Source organism: Primulina eburnea, chromosome 7, assembly GCF_022965805.1.
Source record: "Primulina eburnea isolate SZY01 chromosome 7, ASM2296580v1, whole genome shotgun sequence".
NCBI lineage: Eukaryota > Viridiplantae > Streptophyta > Magnoliopsida > Lamiales > Gesneriaceae > Primulina > Primulina eburnea.
The window spans coordinates 31683716-31702100 of record NC_133107.1 but is presented as its reverse complement, the minus strand read 5'-3'; positions in this window follow the sequence as shown (position 1 = coordinate 31702100).

Here is an 18385-nt window from a genome sequence, read left to right as displayed (position 1 = left end):
AGAAGGACGAATGATCACAACACATGACACACCTAAATGTAGCAATGACCATTCGGCGATTCCCAACGAAGCCTGCAACCAAAAACTCAAGAAACATGAAGAACATTTTTTTTTAAAACGTCATAGTTTGAGCAGTCACATGAAAATGATCATAACTCACTCGTTTCTTGTCCCAAAATTAGGAATTTAGTGTCAAATCAAAGTTATCAAAAATTAATACATTTTATATGTTAAAAGTGTTTCCAGAAAATCGACCGAAAATTCACAATACTCGAAATGAAAGCAAACTCTGTTTTGAGATCTATAATTTTGATCCAAAAGTCGTTTCAAGCTTTTTGCACAACATACACAGATTTTGCATACAATATGTATCAAAATACTTACTACGACAAGATCGATGCAAAAATAAAATAATATACATTCCTTGATGATTAAATGCTCCAAGGTGACGAATACCGACACGGTAGATCACGGAAAATGACGGGGAGACGATGCTACACTATTTTCTTGCTCGAAAAAGGAACATAATTCTCCAGAAATTGCAAGGGAGAGGGGTGGCTGTTGTTGAGAATTTAGAACCCTAGCCTTTTCTCTCAAAAATAAAATGAAATACAAGAGAATTGTGTGTGAGTGTGTGTGTAGCCGCTTAGTGTGTGTAACACGTGTGTGTGGTTAATTAAGGGAAATATTGCTTAATAAATTAATCAACATGCTAATTAAAATACTAACCCAATACTAACTTTACTAAATCCCCTAATTAAAAATGAAATACACATATGATAAATTTTAAAAGTTTAAAATCTTAAAATCACCTAATAAATTAAATTAGACTTTAAAATGCTTAAAATTCCAAAAAAAAAAAATCACTTAAAATAATAATTTTCTTGATTTGAAATAGAATACCACATTTCAAGAATCGTCTAAATCGTCACCGGTCTCTTTTCCCGATCCCGCATCTAATATTAGCCTGGAACATAAAACTTAAGAAAAAATTTTAACGTGCATCAGAATAAACATGCAACAATTTAAAATAATGTGAATCTTAAATCATGCATGGTAAAAAAAATCTTTTTAAAATTAAATAAATAAGTTTAACCATTTAAAAATTGCAAGAGTTTACGTGTACTGATTTTGGGCTCTACAATCCTTCCCCCACTTAAATAAATTTCTTCCTCGAAATTAAATCTTATCAAACAATTCCAGGTAGCGATTTCTCATATCTGCTTCGGCCTCCCAAGTGGCCTCCTCCACTGATTGATTCAGCCACTGGACTTTGACCAACTTTGTCACTTTGTTCTGGAGTCTCCGCTCATGTCTGTCTAGAATTCGGACCGGTCTTTCCTCATATGACTAGTCTGGAGCAAGCTGGAACGGCTCATAACTCAAAACATGCGAAGAATTTGCCATATACTTCCTCGCCATCGAGACGTGGAACACATGCGAAGGATTCTGATCTCTCACCGACTTCATCCCAATGAATCGGCGATCTGCACTTACTTCCATACGGTGCTTTGTAGATACCCATACCTATGGATGATTGAAAAATTTTGTTGTAGATAAACTCCAAATAGAGGTAGATTCGATTCCCAATTCTCATGGAAATTGATCACACACGCTCGCAGCAAATCTTCCAATATTTGAATCACTCTCTCAGACTGGTCATCTGTCTGAGGGTGAAATGTCATACTGCAACTTCGTCCCCATAGTTGAATGCAAACTCTTCCAAAAGGCCGATGTAAACCTCGGGTCTCTGTCTGACACAATAGAAACTGGGATCCCGTGCAATCTGACTATCTCCCTAATATAGAGCTCTGCATACTGAGTCATGGAGAAATTCGTCTTAACTAGTAAGAAGTGTGTCGATTTAGTAAGTCGATCCACTATAACCCAAATGGCATTAGATCCCCTGACTGACCTCGGCAAGCCCACAACAAAATCCATGGCGATATTATCTCATTTCCACTCGGGAATAGGGAGCGACTTAAGCATACCCACAGGTCTCTGATTCTCTGCTTTCACTTGCTGGCAAGTGAGACACTCAGATACAAATCGACGAATGTCCCGCTTCATCCCTGTACACCAATACAGCATCTTTAAATCCTTGTACATCTTGGTACCTCCAGGATGGATGGAATAGGGAGATTTATGTGCCTCTGTCAAAATATCCTCTCTGATCAAATCAACACTAGGAACCCACATCCTTCCTCTGTACCTCACAATACCATCGGACACTGCGTAGAGTACACTTCCATTGGCTTCATCCTTCAGTCTCCACTTCTGTAATTGTTCATCCGAAGGCTGACCTCTACAGATTCGGTCTAGCAAAGAAGACTGGACTATCAGATTAGACAACCTGGGCTCTCTGCCCTTAGGATAAACTTCTAGGCCAAACCTCTGAATCTCTGACTGAAGAGATCTCCGTGCTGATAGTTGTGCTAAGACTGCTACTTTCTTGCTCAAAGCATCTGCCACAACATTAGCATTCCCCGGATGGTATCTAATTTCACAATCGTAGTCTTTTACTAGCTCTATCCACCGTCTTTGTCTCATATTAATTTCTTTTTGCGTGAAAAAATACTTGAGACTCTTGTGATAATTGAATATATAACATTTCTCTCCATACAAAGAGTTTCTTCATATCTTCAACGCAAAGACAACGGCAGCTAACTCGAGATCATGAGTCGGGTAGTTCTTCTCGTGTACCTTTAACTGTCTGGAGTCATAAGCTATAAACCGACCATGCTGTATTAATACTGCGCCTAAACCGAGATTAGATGCATCGGTGTACAACACAAAATATCCTTGCCCTGACGGCATGGCTAAAACTAGCGTTGTAATAAGAGCTTGCTTAAAAGTATCGAAGCTCTTCTGGAAATCATCACTCCAAACAAATTTGGTATTTTTCTTAGTCAATAAAGTGAGTGGCACTGCAATCGAGGAAACCCCTGAATAAATTTCTTGTAGTAGCCTACCAAGCCTATGAAACTACGGATCTCTGAAGCGTTCTTTGGTTCAACCCATTATTTCACTGCTTCCACTTTATATGGGTCCACCTCAATGCCACTGTGAGATATGATATGTCCCAAAAATGCTACCTTCTCCAACCAGAATTCACACTTACTAATTTTGCAAACAACTTGATGCTCTAAAGACTTGCAAAACTGTACCCAAACGCTGACTGTGCTCCTCATGGCTCTTCGAGTATATAAGAATGTCGTCAATAAATAATATGAAGAACTGATCTACGTAGGTCTGAAATACTCGATTCATTAGGTCCATAAAATCGCTGGAGCATTCATCAATCCAAATGACATCACTAAAAACTTTGATGTCCCATATCTAGTTCTGAAGGCTGTCTTTTGAACATCTGCATCTATTACCTTCAGTTGATGATACCCAGACCGTGGATCTATCTTAGAGAACAATGTAGATCCCTGCAATTGATCGAATAAGTCCTCGATACTTGGTAATGGGTATTTGTTCTTGAACGTTACCTTGTTCAATTCTCAGTAATCGATAGACAACCTCATGCTTCCATCTTTCTTCTTTACAAAGAGTAGTGATGCATCCCATGGGGAGAAACTAGGGAAGGATGAATTCTTTGTCTAGGAGCTCCTGAATTTGCTGCTTGAGCTCTAACATCTCTGCTGGATCCAAACGATACGGTGACTTAGAGATGGCACAGTGCCTGGCAAAAGGTCAATGGTGAACTCCACTTCTTTCTCTTGTGGAAGGCCTGTGACGTCGTCGAGGAAGACATCGAGAAATTCTCTGACGACTGGTACATCAGATATCGATGGCATGGGTGCGTCAGGTGCTGAAATAATAGTGGCCAAGAATGCACAACACCCTTTATGTATAAGTTTTCGTGTCTGCATGCAAGAGATCATGCGAGGGAAACTTCTCCACCTGTCTGGCTCAAAAAGAAATTGCTCCATGCCCAACGATCTTACCAACACTGATCTTTTCAGAAAATCAATTAAAACTATGTTCTTCGTCAGCCAGTCTATTAATCGAGCAAAACTTTCACTATGGAATCCTTAATAAAAATACGATTTTGTATGCTCGAAAATTAATCGCAAGTGCACGATGTCAAGTAATAGTACAATGTACGCGAGTACGAGTATCGTTCCACTGAAGACTGTATTTTACAATTATTATTTTCAGTTATCAAATATTTAGCAACGAAATTTGAATGGTTGTTTATTACTACTATGCTCAAATAAAAAATGCAATAAAAAGGTTCAGGAATTAAATAATGAGATATAATATCTATAATGATTAATTAAAATTCAATGAGAAATGAATTTGTTGGGAATTTCAGTTCAACTGCCCCTCGTTCATTAATTAATTCATTCGATAATGACTTACGCTTCCAACAGGATTTTCTATTCAATTGAACGCACCCTCTCGAGCTATGCCAAACTATACTCAGTGAAGTAATTAAATGTCTTTAATTTTTTTATCAAGAGTGAATCGCATATCGATCTTTGAACTCCCCTAGTTTTTGCCCTACTGGACTATGACTATCGGAACGTATCCAATTTCACTATGTCTATGTAAATTGTAGATCACAGACTATTCTAATCGTTCTTATCACAAGTTATTCTCTCGAACTCACTCGCAATATAAGAATATTATTAAAGTTAGCTATACTTTAATAATTATAATGAAAACAATAGCATAATCAAGAATAAACCAATAATTGAAATACTGAATTAACTAAATCAGTTTCGGGGTAGGATCTCTTTAAATCCCAACAAATATTGTAATTATCTTACTCGAATTCATAGTGAAAATAAACAACACAAAGTTTAAACTGATAAATTATAAATTAGAAATACTAGTTTTGACGAAAAACGCAAAGAACGATGCCCGAAAATCTTCGAATCTTCAACCCAAGCACTTGCTCCTAGCTTTTCTCTCCTCCTTAGGCTCCTTGGCTGCTGAATAATCTGAATCTTCCAAAAACGTCCAATACCCCCTTCCATATCATCCATATCCAGAAATAAGGAAGAAATCGGCCAAGAAATATTTCCAAAATTACAAACGCGCCCGGGCGGACATAAGTTTCCGCCCGGACGGATGGCTTGCGCAAATCTTGTTTTAACTTTTTAATCGACGCGCCCGGGCGTACATAAGTTTCCGCCCGGGCAGATGACTTTCGCAAAAATGATTCTTTCTCACAGCTTGCAAGCGCCCAAGCGGACATAAATATGCGCCCAGGCGGATGGCTCTCGAAAATTTCCCATTATTTTCACTTTATTCACGAATTACCTGCATTCAAGCGTCTTATGAGCAACAAAAAAACATAAATTATGCCAAAAAAAAACAAAATGCATGCAATCTAAATGATAAATGGAACACAATGGGACACCACATGATGAAAAACAAGTAAAATCCACCTATATCATCTATCCCCAAAATGACATCAAACTCTAGCATGGGCAACACAATCAGGTCGGCATAAACTAGGTGGCCCTATAGTTCAAGATCGATATCTCTAATCACGCTAGTAGCTGATAACTCTTCCCCTAATGGGACTGTCACAGAGTAGCTCACGTCGAGTCCAATGGATTTGACACTCAAATAATTATCTAATGTCTCCGAGATAAAAGGGTGAGTGACCCCAGAATCTAACAAAGCCTTCGTGGCCACTTTCTTTATGAAGATATTTCCTGAAGGACGTTAGCACAACACATAAACATGTATCCCAAAATTTCAAATCTTAACCTTATGCACAGCTGTAAAGCCCTAAAAAAAGTCTCAAAATACGAAAACAATATACTAATATTCCCAAGTAAAATTTGAAGCATGCATGACCACAATAAATATTGTGCTGAATTGAATAGGTTACCAGTCAGTAGAGTCGTGTCTGGGTTCAGCCTCCTCGGTATGCATGGCTAACACTCTTCCCTGGGTAGGCTGCCCCTACTGCAGGTAGTTCCTTAACATAAGATCACTGGCTACGCACTTGAAGCATTTGCCAGAACCTCATAAACACTGGCCCATGTGTTGATGGTTGCACTTCGGGCACACTGGGTACTCAAGCTTCTGAGGTAGCCTTCTTTTGCGGCATATGACCATTGCCCTTCGGTGGTCCATGGAATGGCCTCTTTACCGGCTGCCCCTGGAAAATTCTCTTGAACCATTGCTGCTGTGAGGGGTACTGCTGGGGTTCCTGATAGGGCCTCTTGCCCTGTCTGTCATTCTCGATGTCTTTCTGGTCCTGTTCAGCCGCCAAGGCTCTAGATACAGAAACATCATATGTGGTAGGAAGAGAAACTCTAACATCACGACGCAAGATCGTCCATAAACCATCAAGGAAATGCCTTAGCTTCTCTCGGGCATCATTAGCAATTAGGGGCACGAAGTGTAGAACCCGTAAATTGGACTGCGTATAAGCCATGCATAATTCTAGTATTTTAAAGTAAATTGATTTTATTGCATGAGTACTTAAAGTGCCTTTCTGTAAAGTTAATTATTTTATTTCAGTAGTTTAAATTTTATTCTTTCAGTTATTTCAATGAGGTCGGACTGGAGTTAGAGTTTAGAGATAAAATTTAAGATTCAGAAAACATTTCCAGAATTTATTTTAGCTAGCAAGTAAGTTCATTTAAGTTAGTAAGGAGGTTTAAGGAATTATTTTAGTAACTTGAGGTGAATAGGAAATACGTTCATTTAAGTCCCTTAATTGAGTTGTTAATTCACTAAATTATTTAAGGGATAGGTAAGGCTCTTAAGGTATTAAAATTTATCAACTAAACAATATTTCCCTTCACTTTTATTTCAAATTTTCAGCCGCCCCATAGTGAGACCAAAATTCTTTGCCGACTCACCTTTGACCCTTTCCTTGTCATCCATTAGCATGATAATCTTTTCATTTAATACCACCCTTAATTAATTAATTAATAGTAGATCAAGATCCTAGCCTAGGTGGACATAAGAAATCGATCATGGCTCATCCATTTCCCTCCCCAACAAATCATTTGATAACAAACCAAATTCAAAATTCAAAAAGAGGGAGACTTGGTCATACCATTTGAACCCCTTTATTATTGGATCTCCCCCTCACTCTCCTAACCATCATTCCCCCTCCCTCATTCACGAAATTCAGAGTATTTTTGAGAGAAAATCGTGGGTCTCATAGCTAGAAACAAGAGAGAAAAATCGAGTAGCAAACAAGGTAGCAAAGCGCTCCGTCTCCTCCGCGCCGCGTCGTCGTTTCGTTCGTTTTCTTTTCAAAACGAACCAAGGCATGTATATGATCTTCTTTGCTCTTCAATCAAGCCATATTAATATTTTGAAACATCATACTCATGATTTTATTAAGGTAAAAACCGAAATTCTTCCATACTATTTCGAAATATATAGTGCAGAATTTTGTTCTTCACTCTATGCCTCACGGTTTGCTTGTTTTTGTGAGTACAGATGGATGGTTCGATTCCAGGCTCCCAAGGCGACATCTAGACATGTAATAGGATGCATTAGGACCATGTTGGTCCATTCATGTAACCCCATACACGCTGGAAGTCGAGAAAACGACAGCAACTCCCCCTTTATGTCCATTTGAGTTTCGAAAATTTTGTTGTGCTGTCAAAGGGATATGAATCTGATCATGGCTGCCACAAGGGCTATAGCCATGGTTAGATCACTTCCCTAGCATGTCTAATACGTGACTAAGTCTCCCTTTTGGTGGCTTGGTCCATGGTGAATCGGTTTTCAAATAAAACAACAAGAACAGCCCCTTCCCCTTCGGCTTCTTCCTTTGTACAGCATGTGTGTTTCGAAAATGGTGGAATGGTGTGGATCTTGGTTGGCCTATGGCCCTTAGCCACGGTTCATACCATGCCCCTAGATGTCTAGATCGTGCCATGGTCAATCAAATGGCAACTGGAACAACACATGATATCAAACGAAGCAAGACACCACACGCATGCAAGGGTGCTCTCGGGTGTGACTGTTCGGTTGAGTTATGGTGTGATGTAAATTTTGGCTGGCCTAGGGCCCTTAGCCATGGTTCAAATCATTCCTTAGGATGTTGGTAAGAGGTTCTGGTTGGTGGTTCAAGACCCAATGGCCATTAGCCTCACAAACGACGCAAGGAAACCAAAGCACAATTGCTGTATTTTTGGACAGCAACTTGCTGTGACGGTTCAGTGGCTCGTTCGAGTTCTCGGTTGGCTTTTAGCCCATGGCCTTGGACTGGACAGTGCTTCATCGAGTTAGGAAGGTCATGTTTTTGGCCGTTTGTCATTCAGATCATTTTTGAAGTCGTACGAGAATTTACGATGCGATGTGCCAAATTGACTCTCGAAAGAGCGTTTCATGTTTTGGCCTCCATCCACATAGATTTCGGCCCTAACTATTTTAAGAGCATTAATTCATCATTTTAAGCGTATTTTAATCATGACTATATGACGTTTCAGTGTTGGCTCGGGTTGGTTCGGAGTCATGATTAAATACGAAGTTGTTCGGTGTAATTGTCACATTTTTGAATGTTATTGCATAGTTTGGTCCCATAAATCAATTGCATATTTTCATGACATATTTAGGTTGCAACGAGCCTGGGAGCGATCCAATCAACTCAGTAAAATTGTTACAGGATACCTAACTGTGGGAATTAATTATATTACGTGCTAAAATGTTCATTTTTTAGATTATGCGATATTGCTTTTGGCCATTTCACTTTCATGGGATTATTGCTAAATCCGGTCGCCAGTTATTATCCGGTCGCCAGTTACCGGTCAGTTCAGTTTGTACCACCCAGTATACTGTGGCATAGTATGATCACACGTTTATTATTTTACTCGGTCGCTAGTTACCGGTCATGGGAGCATTTTATTATCCGGTCGCCAGTTACCGGTCAGTTTCAGTGCAGGGGCCACTTCCGTAGACCATAATCTCACCAGTAAAATTATTACAGGCTATTTTATTATAGGGCTCCAAGGAGCAAACATTTTCACTATGATTTTCAGTTCAGTTATGCACGTATTATAATTAATTGTGTCACTACATTTTTTTACGATATACCTCATGACATGATATTTTCACTTGCATGAAATTTTACTATATTATTTACTCGTTATTTACGGTATATGCATGTTGAGTCTTTAGACTCACCAGACTTGATTGTTGCAGGTACTGATGATGTCGTGGCCGAGGGCGGGGACCAGTGAGCTAGCTTGGGTCGGCATTAGTGGAACCCGAGGACCTCATTTTAGCAATTATCATTTTTATGCTCAAACAGTTTATCCGTTGTTGGATTATTCTTAAATTGTTCTTTTGCAAACAAATAATTTCTTCCGCTGCTATTTTTAAACATTTAAACTTTATTTAACAGTCTATTTTATGAATGAGGCATTTAACTTACTTTACAAAGAAAATTTTTAATTTTTTCGCAAATATTCAAACACGAAATTTCGGGCCGTTATAGCTGGTATCAGAGCAATGGTTCTGTATAGAGTTGTACTACTACTGACCACGAGAAGCTCATGAAGTCACGTCTTCGGTCTGTAAGTTTACATTTACGCATTTGATTTAAAGCATGAATTATTTTTAACAGCATGTTTTCATGAAATATTTTACGTTCAGATTTTAATTGTTCAGTGTTTATTTAAATTTAAAAAAGAAATAATGAAATTATGCATGTTGGTTACGTACGGGTTATATGAATTGAACAGCATGCCTCCTAGATGCATTCTTGAGCACGTGAGAGATGATGAACGCCGTCATGAGGACGGTGAGCATCAGAGGTAGGAGGGAAATGCACCTCCACCCCCACCGGACATAAATAAGAATTTTGCTATTGGGCATTAGGAGATGTCGTAAATTATTTGACTAATTTTTGGGTTAGTAGTACTGATGTTCTACTTATGGGCCATAAGTTAAACTTAAAAATTATGAATGCTTTTGAGACTTGTAGAATTTCTAAGAAATTATTGATGGTTCTTGGTTGCTAGTCGAGTAAATTTTTGGAGGATTTCATATAAGCAATAGCGATTCGAAGACTACGACAATCTTTAGGATTATAAATGTACAATTTGAGGATTTTAAGCATCTATGGAAATGTAAGAAATTATGAGAATTTATTTAGGATGCATGCTCTACATAGTTGGATTTAAGGATTGAATTGCAAGAATTGAGAATTTTAAGGACCTAATTGTAATAACCAATGATTTGAGTACCTAGGTTCAAAAACAAAAAAATTTTAAGGGACTATTTTTGAATTTACCAAATTTTGGGATTTAATTTTGAGTTCGAGAATTTAAAAGTTTAATGATGTAAAGATGGAAAATTTTATGGGGACAATGATGCAAATTTCGAAGAGTTGTAGGGCCAAAATGTAAATTTGGAGAACTGTAAGGGCCAGATTGCAAGTTTCAAAATTTTAGGGATGTAATTGCGAGCTTTTGAGAAACACTTGGGATTTTAAGTATTTGTAGAAATGCAAGTCGTGTTATGGAATTAATTTTGGGTTTAATAAACTTAAGGCTATTGAACCTTATGATGTGGGAAATCTATAAAATGAAATTTGGAATACTGAGGACTAATGGGTAATTGTTGAATTTCAAGATTTAGGGAAAAATTTGACGATATTCGAGGAAAGTAAGAATTAATTTTTCAATTTTAAGAAATTGGAGAACTTATTTAGTAGTAGGTGAGAATTGAACGATTTAAATGATAGGAATTTGCGGTTATTTAGGCTCGAAGGAAATATAGAATATTTAAATATTTGGGTTGTAATGTTATAATGAATGGTAACCAAGGACATTGTAGGATGAATTAAGCTTAGGCGTGAAAATTTAAGCGTTAGTGAAAATAATGTTGTGGCAAATTAAGAATTTAAAGTGATGACGACTTAAGGTAAATTTGATCGGTTAGTTAAGTTATAAAGATAAACATTGAGTTAGTAAATATTTCGGAGCATAAATTTGATGTGTCACAAGTTTTAGTCATGATCTTAACAGTTAAGATTATACCTTATGAGAATTTAAAATGTTTAGGACAGTTGGGTACGATGATGGTTAGCTCAATGGTTAGACGCACGTAAGAGGTGAGGTAGACACCTTGTCTTGAGAAATTTTGGAAGTCATTAACAAAACTTGGGACTAAACGGATATGTGTATTAGAATTATTTTATTCAAGGCTATTTGGATTAGGTAAGTTTGAATTTCAAATTTATGGGATATTTGTTCATACAGAAATTTTGGGTGAAATAAAACAAAAGAGAATTAGTTGTGTTCAATATAAGTTATCAATTGATGAATATTAAGATTTTTTTTATCAAGTAAGAAATCTAAAAGCTTGATAGGGGGATTCTAGAAATCTATGGGTTATAAGTGAAATTGATTTATTAAAGTTAGTCTAATGCTACCATGGGCTAACTTATTAAGTTTAGATTCTAGAATTAAGTAAGCATTTAGGGTACGTAAGAATGCGAAATTTGTTCCAATGAGGAAAGTCCAGGGGTCTTAGGCATCGACTATATTGTAATTGGGAAGAGAATAGTTCAAGCATGTAATTTATGCTGGAAAGGTTTTATTATTAATGTGGAAAATCGGTATTGTACATTTGGGGTTTTATGGATTAACGTACTCAAGATTTAAGATTTGCAACAATTTAATAATTTGGATGTACTTGTAAATAGTTAAGTTATGTAATTTTTGTGCCGAAAGATAAATATTTGATTCAAATGGTCTTAGGATAATTTTGTTATGAGGTTAAGTTAAGGTTTAACTTTTAAATGTATCACCTAGGGATAGAAGTCGGTCATTAAATTTTGGGCTAAGGTTTCCTAAGTTGAACTGCCTAAATACTAATATAATAAGTCGATGAATATTACGAGTATAGTATAAGAAAAGTAAGGTGCGATAAGTTTAGACATCCATCTCTAGTATGAGAAACTGCGGGATAAGTCAAAATTTTGGGCTATAGTTGAATAGAACTAAGTCACCATAAATTGTTTTAAGTTGCGATTCACAAACGAAGACTTTGGTAGACAAATTTATTTAGGATTAAGGAGACGTAAGGACAACTTAATATTTATGATCTTATCAGAGTAACGCATCGGAAGCGTGGATTATTAGGATTCTAGAAGTAAGAGTCTAAACTTTTTGTTTATCAAGGATAAGCAAATTTCGAGGACGAAATTTCTTTTAAGCGGGGAAGGATTGTAGAACCCGTAAATTGGACTACGTATAAGCCATGCATAATTCTAGTATTTTAAAGTAAATTGATTTTATTGCATGAGTACTTAAAGTGCCTTTATGTAAAGTTAATTATTTTATTTCAGTATTTTAAATTTTATTCTTTCAGTTATTTCAGTGAGGCCGGACTGGAGTATGAAGTTTAGAGATAAAATTTAAGATTCAGAAAACATTTCCAGAATTTATTTTAGCTAGCAAGTAAGTTCATTTAAGTTAGTAAGGAGGTTTAAGGAATTATTTTAGTAACTTGAGGTGAATAGGAAATAAGTTCATTTAGGTCCCTTAATTGAGTTGTTAATTCACTAAATTATTTAAGGTATTAAAATTTATCAACTAAACAATATTTCGCTTCACTTTTATTTCAAATTTCAGCCACCCCATAGTGAGACCAAAATTCTTTGCCAACTCACCTTGACCCTTTCCTTGTCATCCATTAGCATGATAATCTTTTCATTTAATTACCACCCTTAATTAATTAATTAATAGTAGATCAAGATCCTAGCCTAGGTGGACATAAGAAATCGATCATGGCTCATCCATTTCCTTCCCCAACAAATCATTTGATAACAAACCAAATTCAAAATTCAAAACGAGGAGACTTGGTCATACCATTTGAACCCCTTTATTATTGGATCTCCCCCTCACTCTCCTAACCATCATTCCCACTCCCTCATTCACGAAATTCAGAGTATTTTTGAGAGAAAATCGTGGGTCACATAGCTAGAAACAAGAGAGAAAAATCGAGTAGCAAACAAGGTAGCAAAGCGCTCCGTCTCCTCCGCGCCGCATCGTCGTTTCGTTCGTTTTCTTTTCAAAACGAACCAAGGCATGTATATGATCTTCTTTGCTCTTCAATCAAGCCATATTAATATTTTGAAACATCATACTCATTATTTTATTAAGGTAAAAACCGAAATTCTTCCATACTATTTCGAAATAGATAGTGCAGAATTTTGTTCTTCACTCTATGCCTCACGGTTTGCTTGTTTTTGTGAGTACAGGTGGATGGTTCGATTCCAAGCTCCCAAGGCGACATATAGACATGTAATAGGATGCATTAGGACCATGATGGTCCATTCATGTAACCCCATACACGCTGGAATTCGAGAAAACGACAGCAACTCCCCCTTTATGTCCATTTGAGTTTCGAAAATTCTGTTGTGCTGTCAAAGGGATATGAATCTGATCATGGCTGCCACAAGGCCTATATCCATGGTTAGATCACTCCCTTTTGGTGGCTTGGTCCATGGTGAATCGGTTTTCAAATAAAACAACAAGAATAGCCCCTTCCCCTTCGGATTCTTCCTTTGTACAACATGTGTGTTTCGAAAATGGTTGAATGGTGTGGATCTTGGTTGGCCTATGGCCCTTAGCCATGGTTCATACCATGTCCCCTGATGTCTAGATCGTGCCATGGTCAATCAAATGGCCACTGAACGACACGTGATATCAAACGAAGCAAGACACCACACGAATGCAAGGGTGCTCTCGGGTGTGACGTTCGGTTGAGTTATGGTTTGATGCGAATTGTGGCTGGCCTAGAGCCCTTAGCCATGGTTCAAATAATTCCTTAGGATGTTGGTAAGAGGTTCTGGTCGGTGGTTCAAGACCCAATGGCCATTAGCCTTGCAAACGACGCAAGGAAACCAAAGCACAGTTGCTGTATTTTTGGACAGAAACTTGCTGTGATGGTTCAGTGGCTCGTTAGAGTTCTCGGTTGGCTTTTATCCCATGGCCTTGGACTGGACAGTGCCTTATTGAGTTAGGAAGGTCATGTTTTTGGCCGTTTGTCATTCGGATCATTTTTGAAGTCGTACGAGAATTTACGGTGCGATGTGCCAAATTGACTCTCGAAAGACCGTTTCATGTTTTGGCCTCCATTCACCTAGATTTCGGCCCTAACTATTTTAGGAGCACTAATTCATCATTTTAAGCGTATTTTAATCATTACTATTTGACGTTTCAGTGTTGGCTCGGGTTAGTTCGGAGTCATAATTAAATACGAAGTTGTTCAGTGTAATTGTCACATTTTTTAATGTTATTGCATAGTTTGGTCCCATAAATCAATTGCATATTTTCATGACATATTTAGGTTGCAGCGAGCCTGGGAGCGATCCAATCCACTCAGTAAAATTGTTACAGGATACTTAATTGTGGGAATTAATTATATTACGTGCTAAAATGTTCATTTTTGAGATTATGCGATATTGCTTTTGGCCATTTCACTATCATGGGATTATTGCTAAATCCGGTCGCCAGTTACCGGTCAGTTCAGTTTGTACCACCCAGTATACTGTGGCATAGTCTGATCAGACGTTTATTATTTTACTCGGTCGCCAGTTACCGGTCATGGGAGCATTTTATTATCCGGTCGCCAGTTACGGTTAGTTTCAGTGCAGGGGCTACTTGCGTAGACCATAATCTCACCAGTAAAATTATTACAAGCTATTTTATTACAGGGCTCCAAGGAGCAAACATTTTCACTATGATTTTCAGTTCAGTTATGCATGTATTATAATTAATTGTGCCACGACATTTTTTTACGATATACCTCATGACATGATATTTTCACTTGCATGGAATTTTACTATATTATTTACTCGTTATTTACGGTTTATGCATGTTGAGTCTTTAGACTCACTAGACTTGATTGTTGCAGGTACTGATGATGCCGGGGCCGAGGGAGGGGACCAGTGAGCTAGCTTGGGTCGGCAGTAGTGGAACCCAAGGACCTCATTTTAGCAATTACCATTTTTATGCTCAAACAGTTTATCCGTTGTTGGATTATTCTTAAATTGTTCTTTTGCAAACAAATAATTTCTTCCGCTGCTATTTTTAAACATTTAAACTTTATTTAACAGTCTATTTTATGAATGAGGCATTTTACATACTTTACAAAGAAAATTTTAATTTTTCCGCAAATATTCAAACACGAAATTTCGGGCCGTTATACGAAGTGACACCCCCTCTCAAACATTCTCAAAAAATCTGTCACGCTGCTGTCTCCCTGTCGTGACGTTATAAACTCCCTAGTTAGACGGGAGCGTACTTCCTCTGTGAAGTACTTGGAGTAGAAGACCTCCTTAAAACCATCCCAGACAGAGTCTGCAAGTTCACTGACACAGATTCGCTCTCCCACCACAATCTAGCGTCCCCTGTCAACAGAAAGGTAGCACATCTAACTCTATCTGCATCATGCAGCTCCATAAATGCGAAAATCACTTCGATGGACTTAATCCATCCGTCAAGCTATCATCGGGTCAGCAGTCCCCGAGAACTCTTTTGGGTCCATCCTCCTAAACCTCTCATACACTGCCTCTGGCCTGGGCCTCGCCCATGTATCTACTCCAGCATTATTTCCCGCAAACTGTGCAAAGAACTGAGTCATCCCTACAAGCATCTGTGCCTGCATATCTGGCGGTGGGCGAGGAGGAGTGGCCTTCTCCTCATTCTGATCCTCTTTGTTCTCTTCGTCTGCTCCACATGCAATCATACATCTATGAGGAATACTGTTCCAAATTTCACCCAACACGTAAACCAACATGCAAGAACATAATATCTATCTCATAAGATGCACGTAAACTGAATTTAAACATGTACATGTTGAAATCATTACTTTGATGCTTACTATATGAAAGAATTCTAAAACTTTAAAACTTACAAACTTGAGGCGTGACTTCGTGAGTTTCTCGCAACCGGCAGTAGGCATAACCCTTTACAAGAATACTGTAACGTACCGTACTTTTGAACATACTTAAAATTTGCGAAAAAATAAAAAAAATCTTAAATAAGAAATTCTCATTCAAAATGCCAAATAATTAAAATGATTGAACAAATATTTGAAATTGTAAACAACTTGCATCAAGTACTTAATTAAAACATCATAAAGTAATTCGTTAAAAAGATCAGAGTAAACAATTTTATCATGCATAAAAATAAACTCCTTGAAAACTAAGGCGGTCCTCGGGTTAGTCCACCGCACAGTCCGAGCCAGCTCACTGTTCTCCGCTTCTAGTCTCCTCAAACTCGTCCTCAACTGCATCGATCAAGTGTAGTGAGTCTAAAGAATCAACATGTATAAACTGGGAATAGCAAGTAACGTATAATAAAACCAAATGCATTTTAAAGTAGCTCATACATACTTAAACTTTGAACATACTTACATAAGAATAGACGTGCCTTCATTTCATAAACTTGCTGCAACATACATACTTAAACATACGTAATCATCATCATTTTGCGTAGAGATATATTTAAAGCAAGTGAACCATAACATAGAGCGACTTATCAGACTAAACGACAGTACTAGGCTGGCAGGGATGTCCACTACCACATACATAAGATCTCCGGTCATACTTTACCGAGTGGATTGGTCCATGGTTATACTTTACCGGTTTCCAATACTGATCAAAACCCGGTCATACTTTACCAGGGTGGAGAGGTCCCCGGACACGTTCTCCGGCTTCCAAACCCATTCATATTTGGTCACAAGACAATTACCATACCTCAAAAACATAAAATATTTTCTTTTTCACGTCGAACATACTTACATAGTGTTGATGGATTCGTTGGATCTCTCTTGGGCTGTTGCTGCACATGCATACTAATACATTATTCCAACAAATTAAAATTTCATAACTTAACCGTACCAAAAAAACTCATCACCGAAGTAATTAAATAACTTATGACTTTCTAGACCACTCAGGACTTGAACACGTATAATCAACATACTAAACCACGACTCTAACCCCGAAACAATCTTGACATGGAGTATGAAATATCCCAAGCAATGGAAGACACGGACCTCGGCTAAACCATAGTTCAACGTTCCCTAATTAAACTTCGTAACATCTAAACTAACCTTCACAAAGCTTGAACATAACGACGTATTAGTAACCAAAGGAAGCAATAGCACTTAAACTTGAAGCTCGAAGATACCAGAACCAGCGCCTAGGAGCTGAGGAGTAGCGATACAGCACCAGCCTAGCGCCTAGGCGCTACCCTGTAGTGCCGTGACACTGTACAATGAGAAGACCCAGCACTGCAGCACTCCTAGTTTAGCGCTGCAACTCTAACCCTGCGCGAACTCAACCCAAAAATGTCACCATCTACCCATATACTTCTCTATGCCTTCTAATGCAACCAAACTCATATCAACTCGAAACGAAACACCGAAGGACGACTGATCACAACACATGACACACCTAAACGCAGCAATGACCAATCAGCGATTCCCAACAAAGCCTACAACCAAAACTCTAGAAACATGAAGAATATCTTTTTTAAAACGTTAAAATTTGAGCAGTCACATAAAAATGATCATAACTCACTCATTTCTTGTCCAAAAATTACTAATTTACTGTCAAATCGAAGGTATCAAAATTACTACATTTTATATATTGAAAGTTTTTCCAGAAAGTCGAAAAAAATTCACAGTACTCGAAATGACAACAGACTAGGTTTTGAGATCTAACATTTTGATCCAAAATCGTTTCAAATATTTTGCTAAAACTCTTTACACAACATACACGGATTTTTGCATCCAATACGCATCAAAATACTTATTACGACAAGATCGATGGAAAAATAAAAGAATATACATACCTTGATGATTAAATGCTCGAAGGTGACGAATACTGACGCGGTAGATCGTGGGAGATGACCGGGAGACGATGCTACACGATTTTCTTGCTCCAAAAAGGAACACAATTCTCTAGAAATTGCAAGGGAGATGGGTGGCTACTGCTGAGAATTTAGAACCCTAGCCTTTTCTATCAAAAATTAAAGGAGATAAAAGAGAATTGTGTGTGTGAGTGTGTGTGTAGCCGCTTAGTGTGTGTGTAGGTGTGTGTAACGTGTGTGAGTGTGTGGTTAATTAGGGGAAATATTGCTTAATAAATTAATTAAAATGCTAATTAAAATACTAACCCAATACTAACTTTACTAAAATCCCCTAATTAAAAATGAAATACACATTTGATATATTTTAAAAGTTTCAAATCTTAAAATCACCTAATAAATTAAATTAGATTAAAATCATTAAAATTTAAAAAAAAATCACTTGAAATAACAATTTTCTTGACTTGAAATAGAATACCACATTTCAAAAATCGTCTAAATCGTCAACGGTCTCTTTTCCTGATCCCGCGTCGAATATTTGTCTGAAACATAAAACT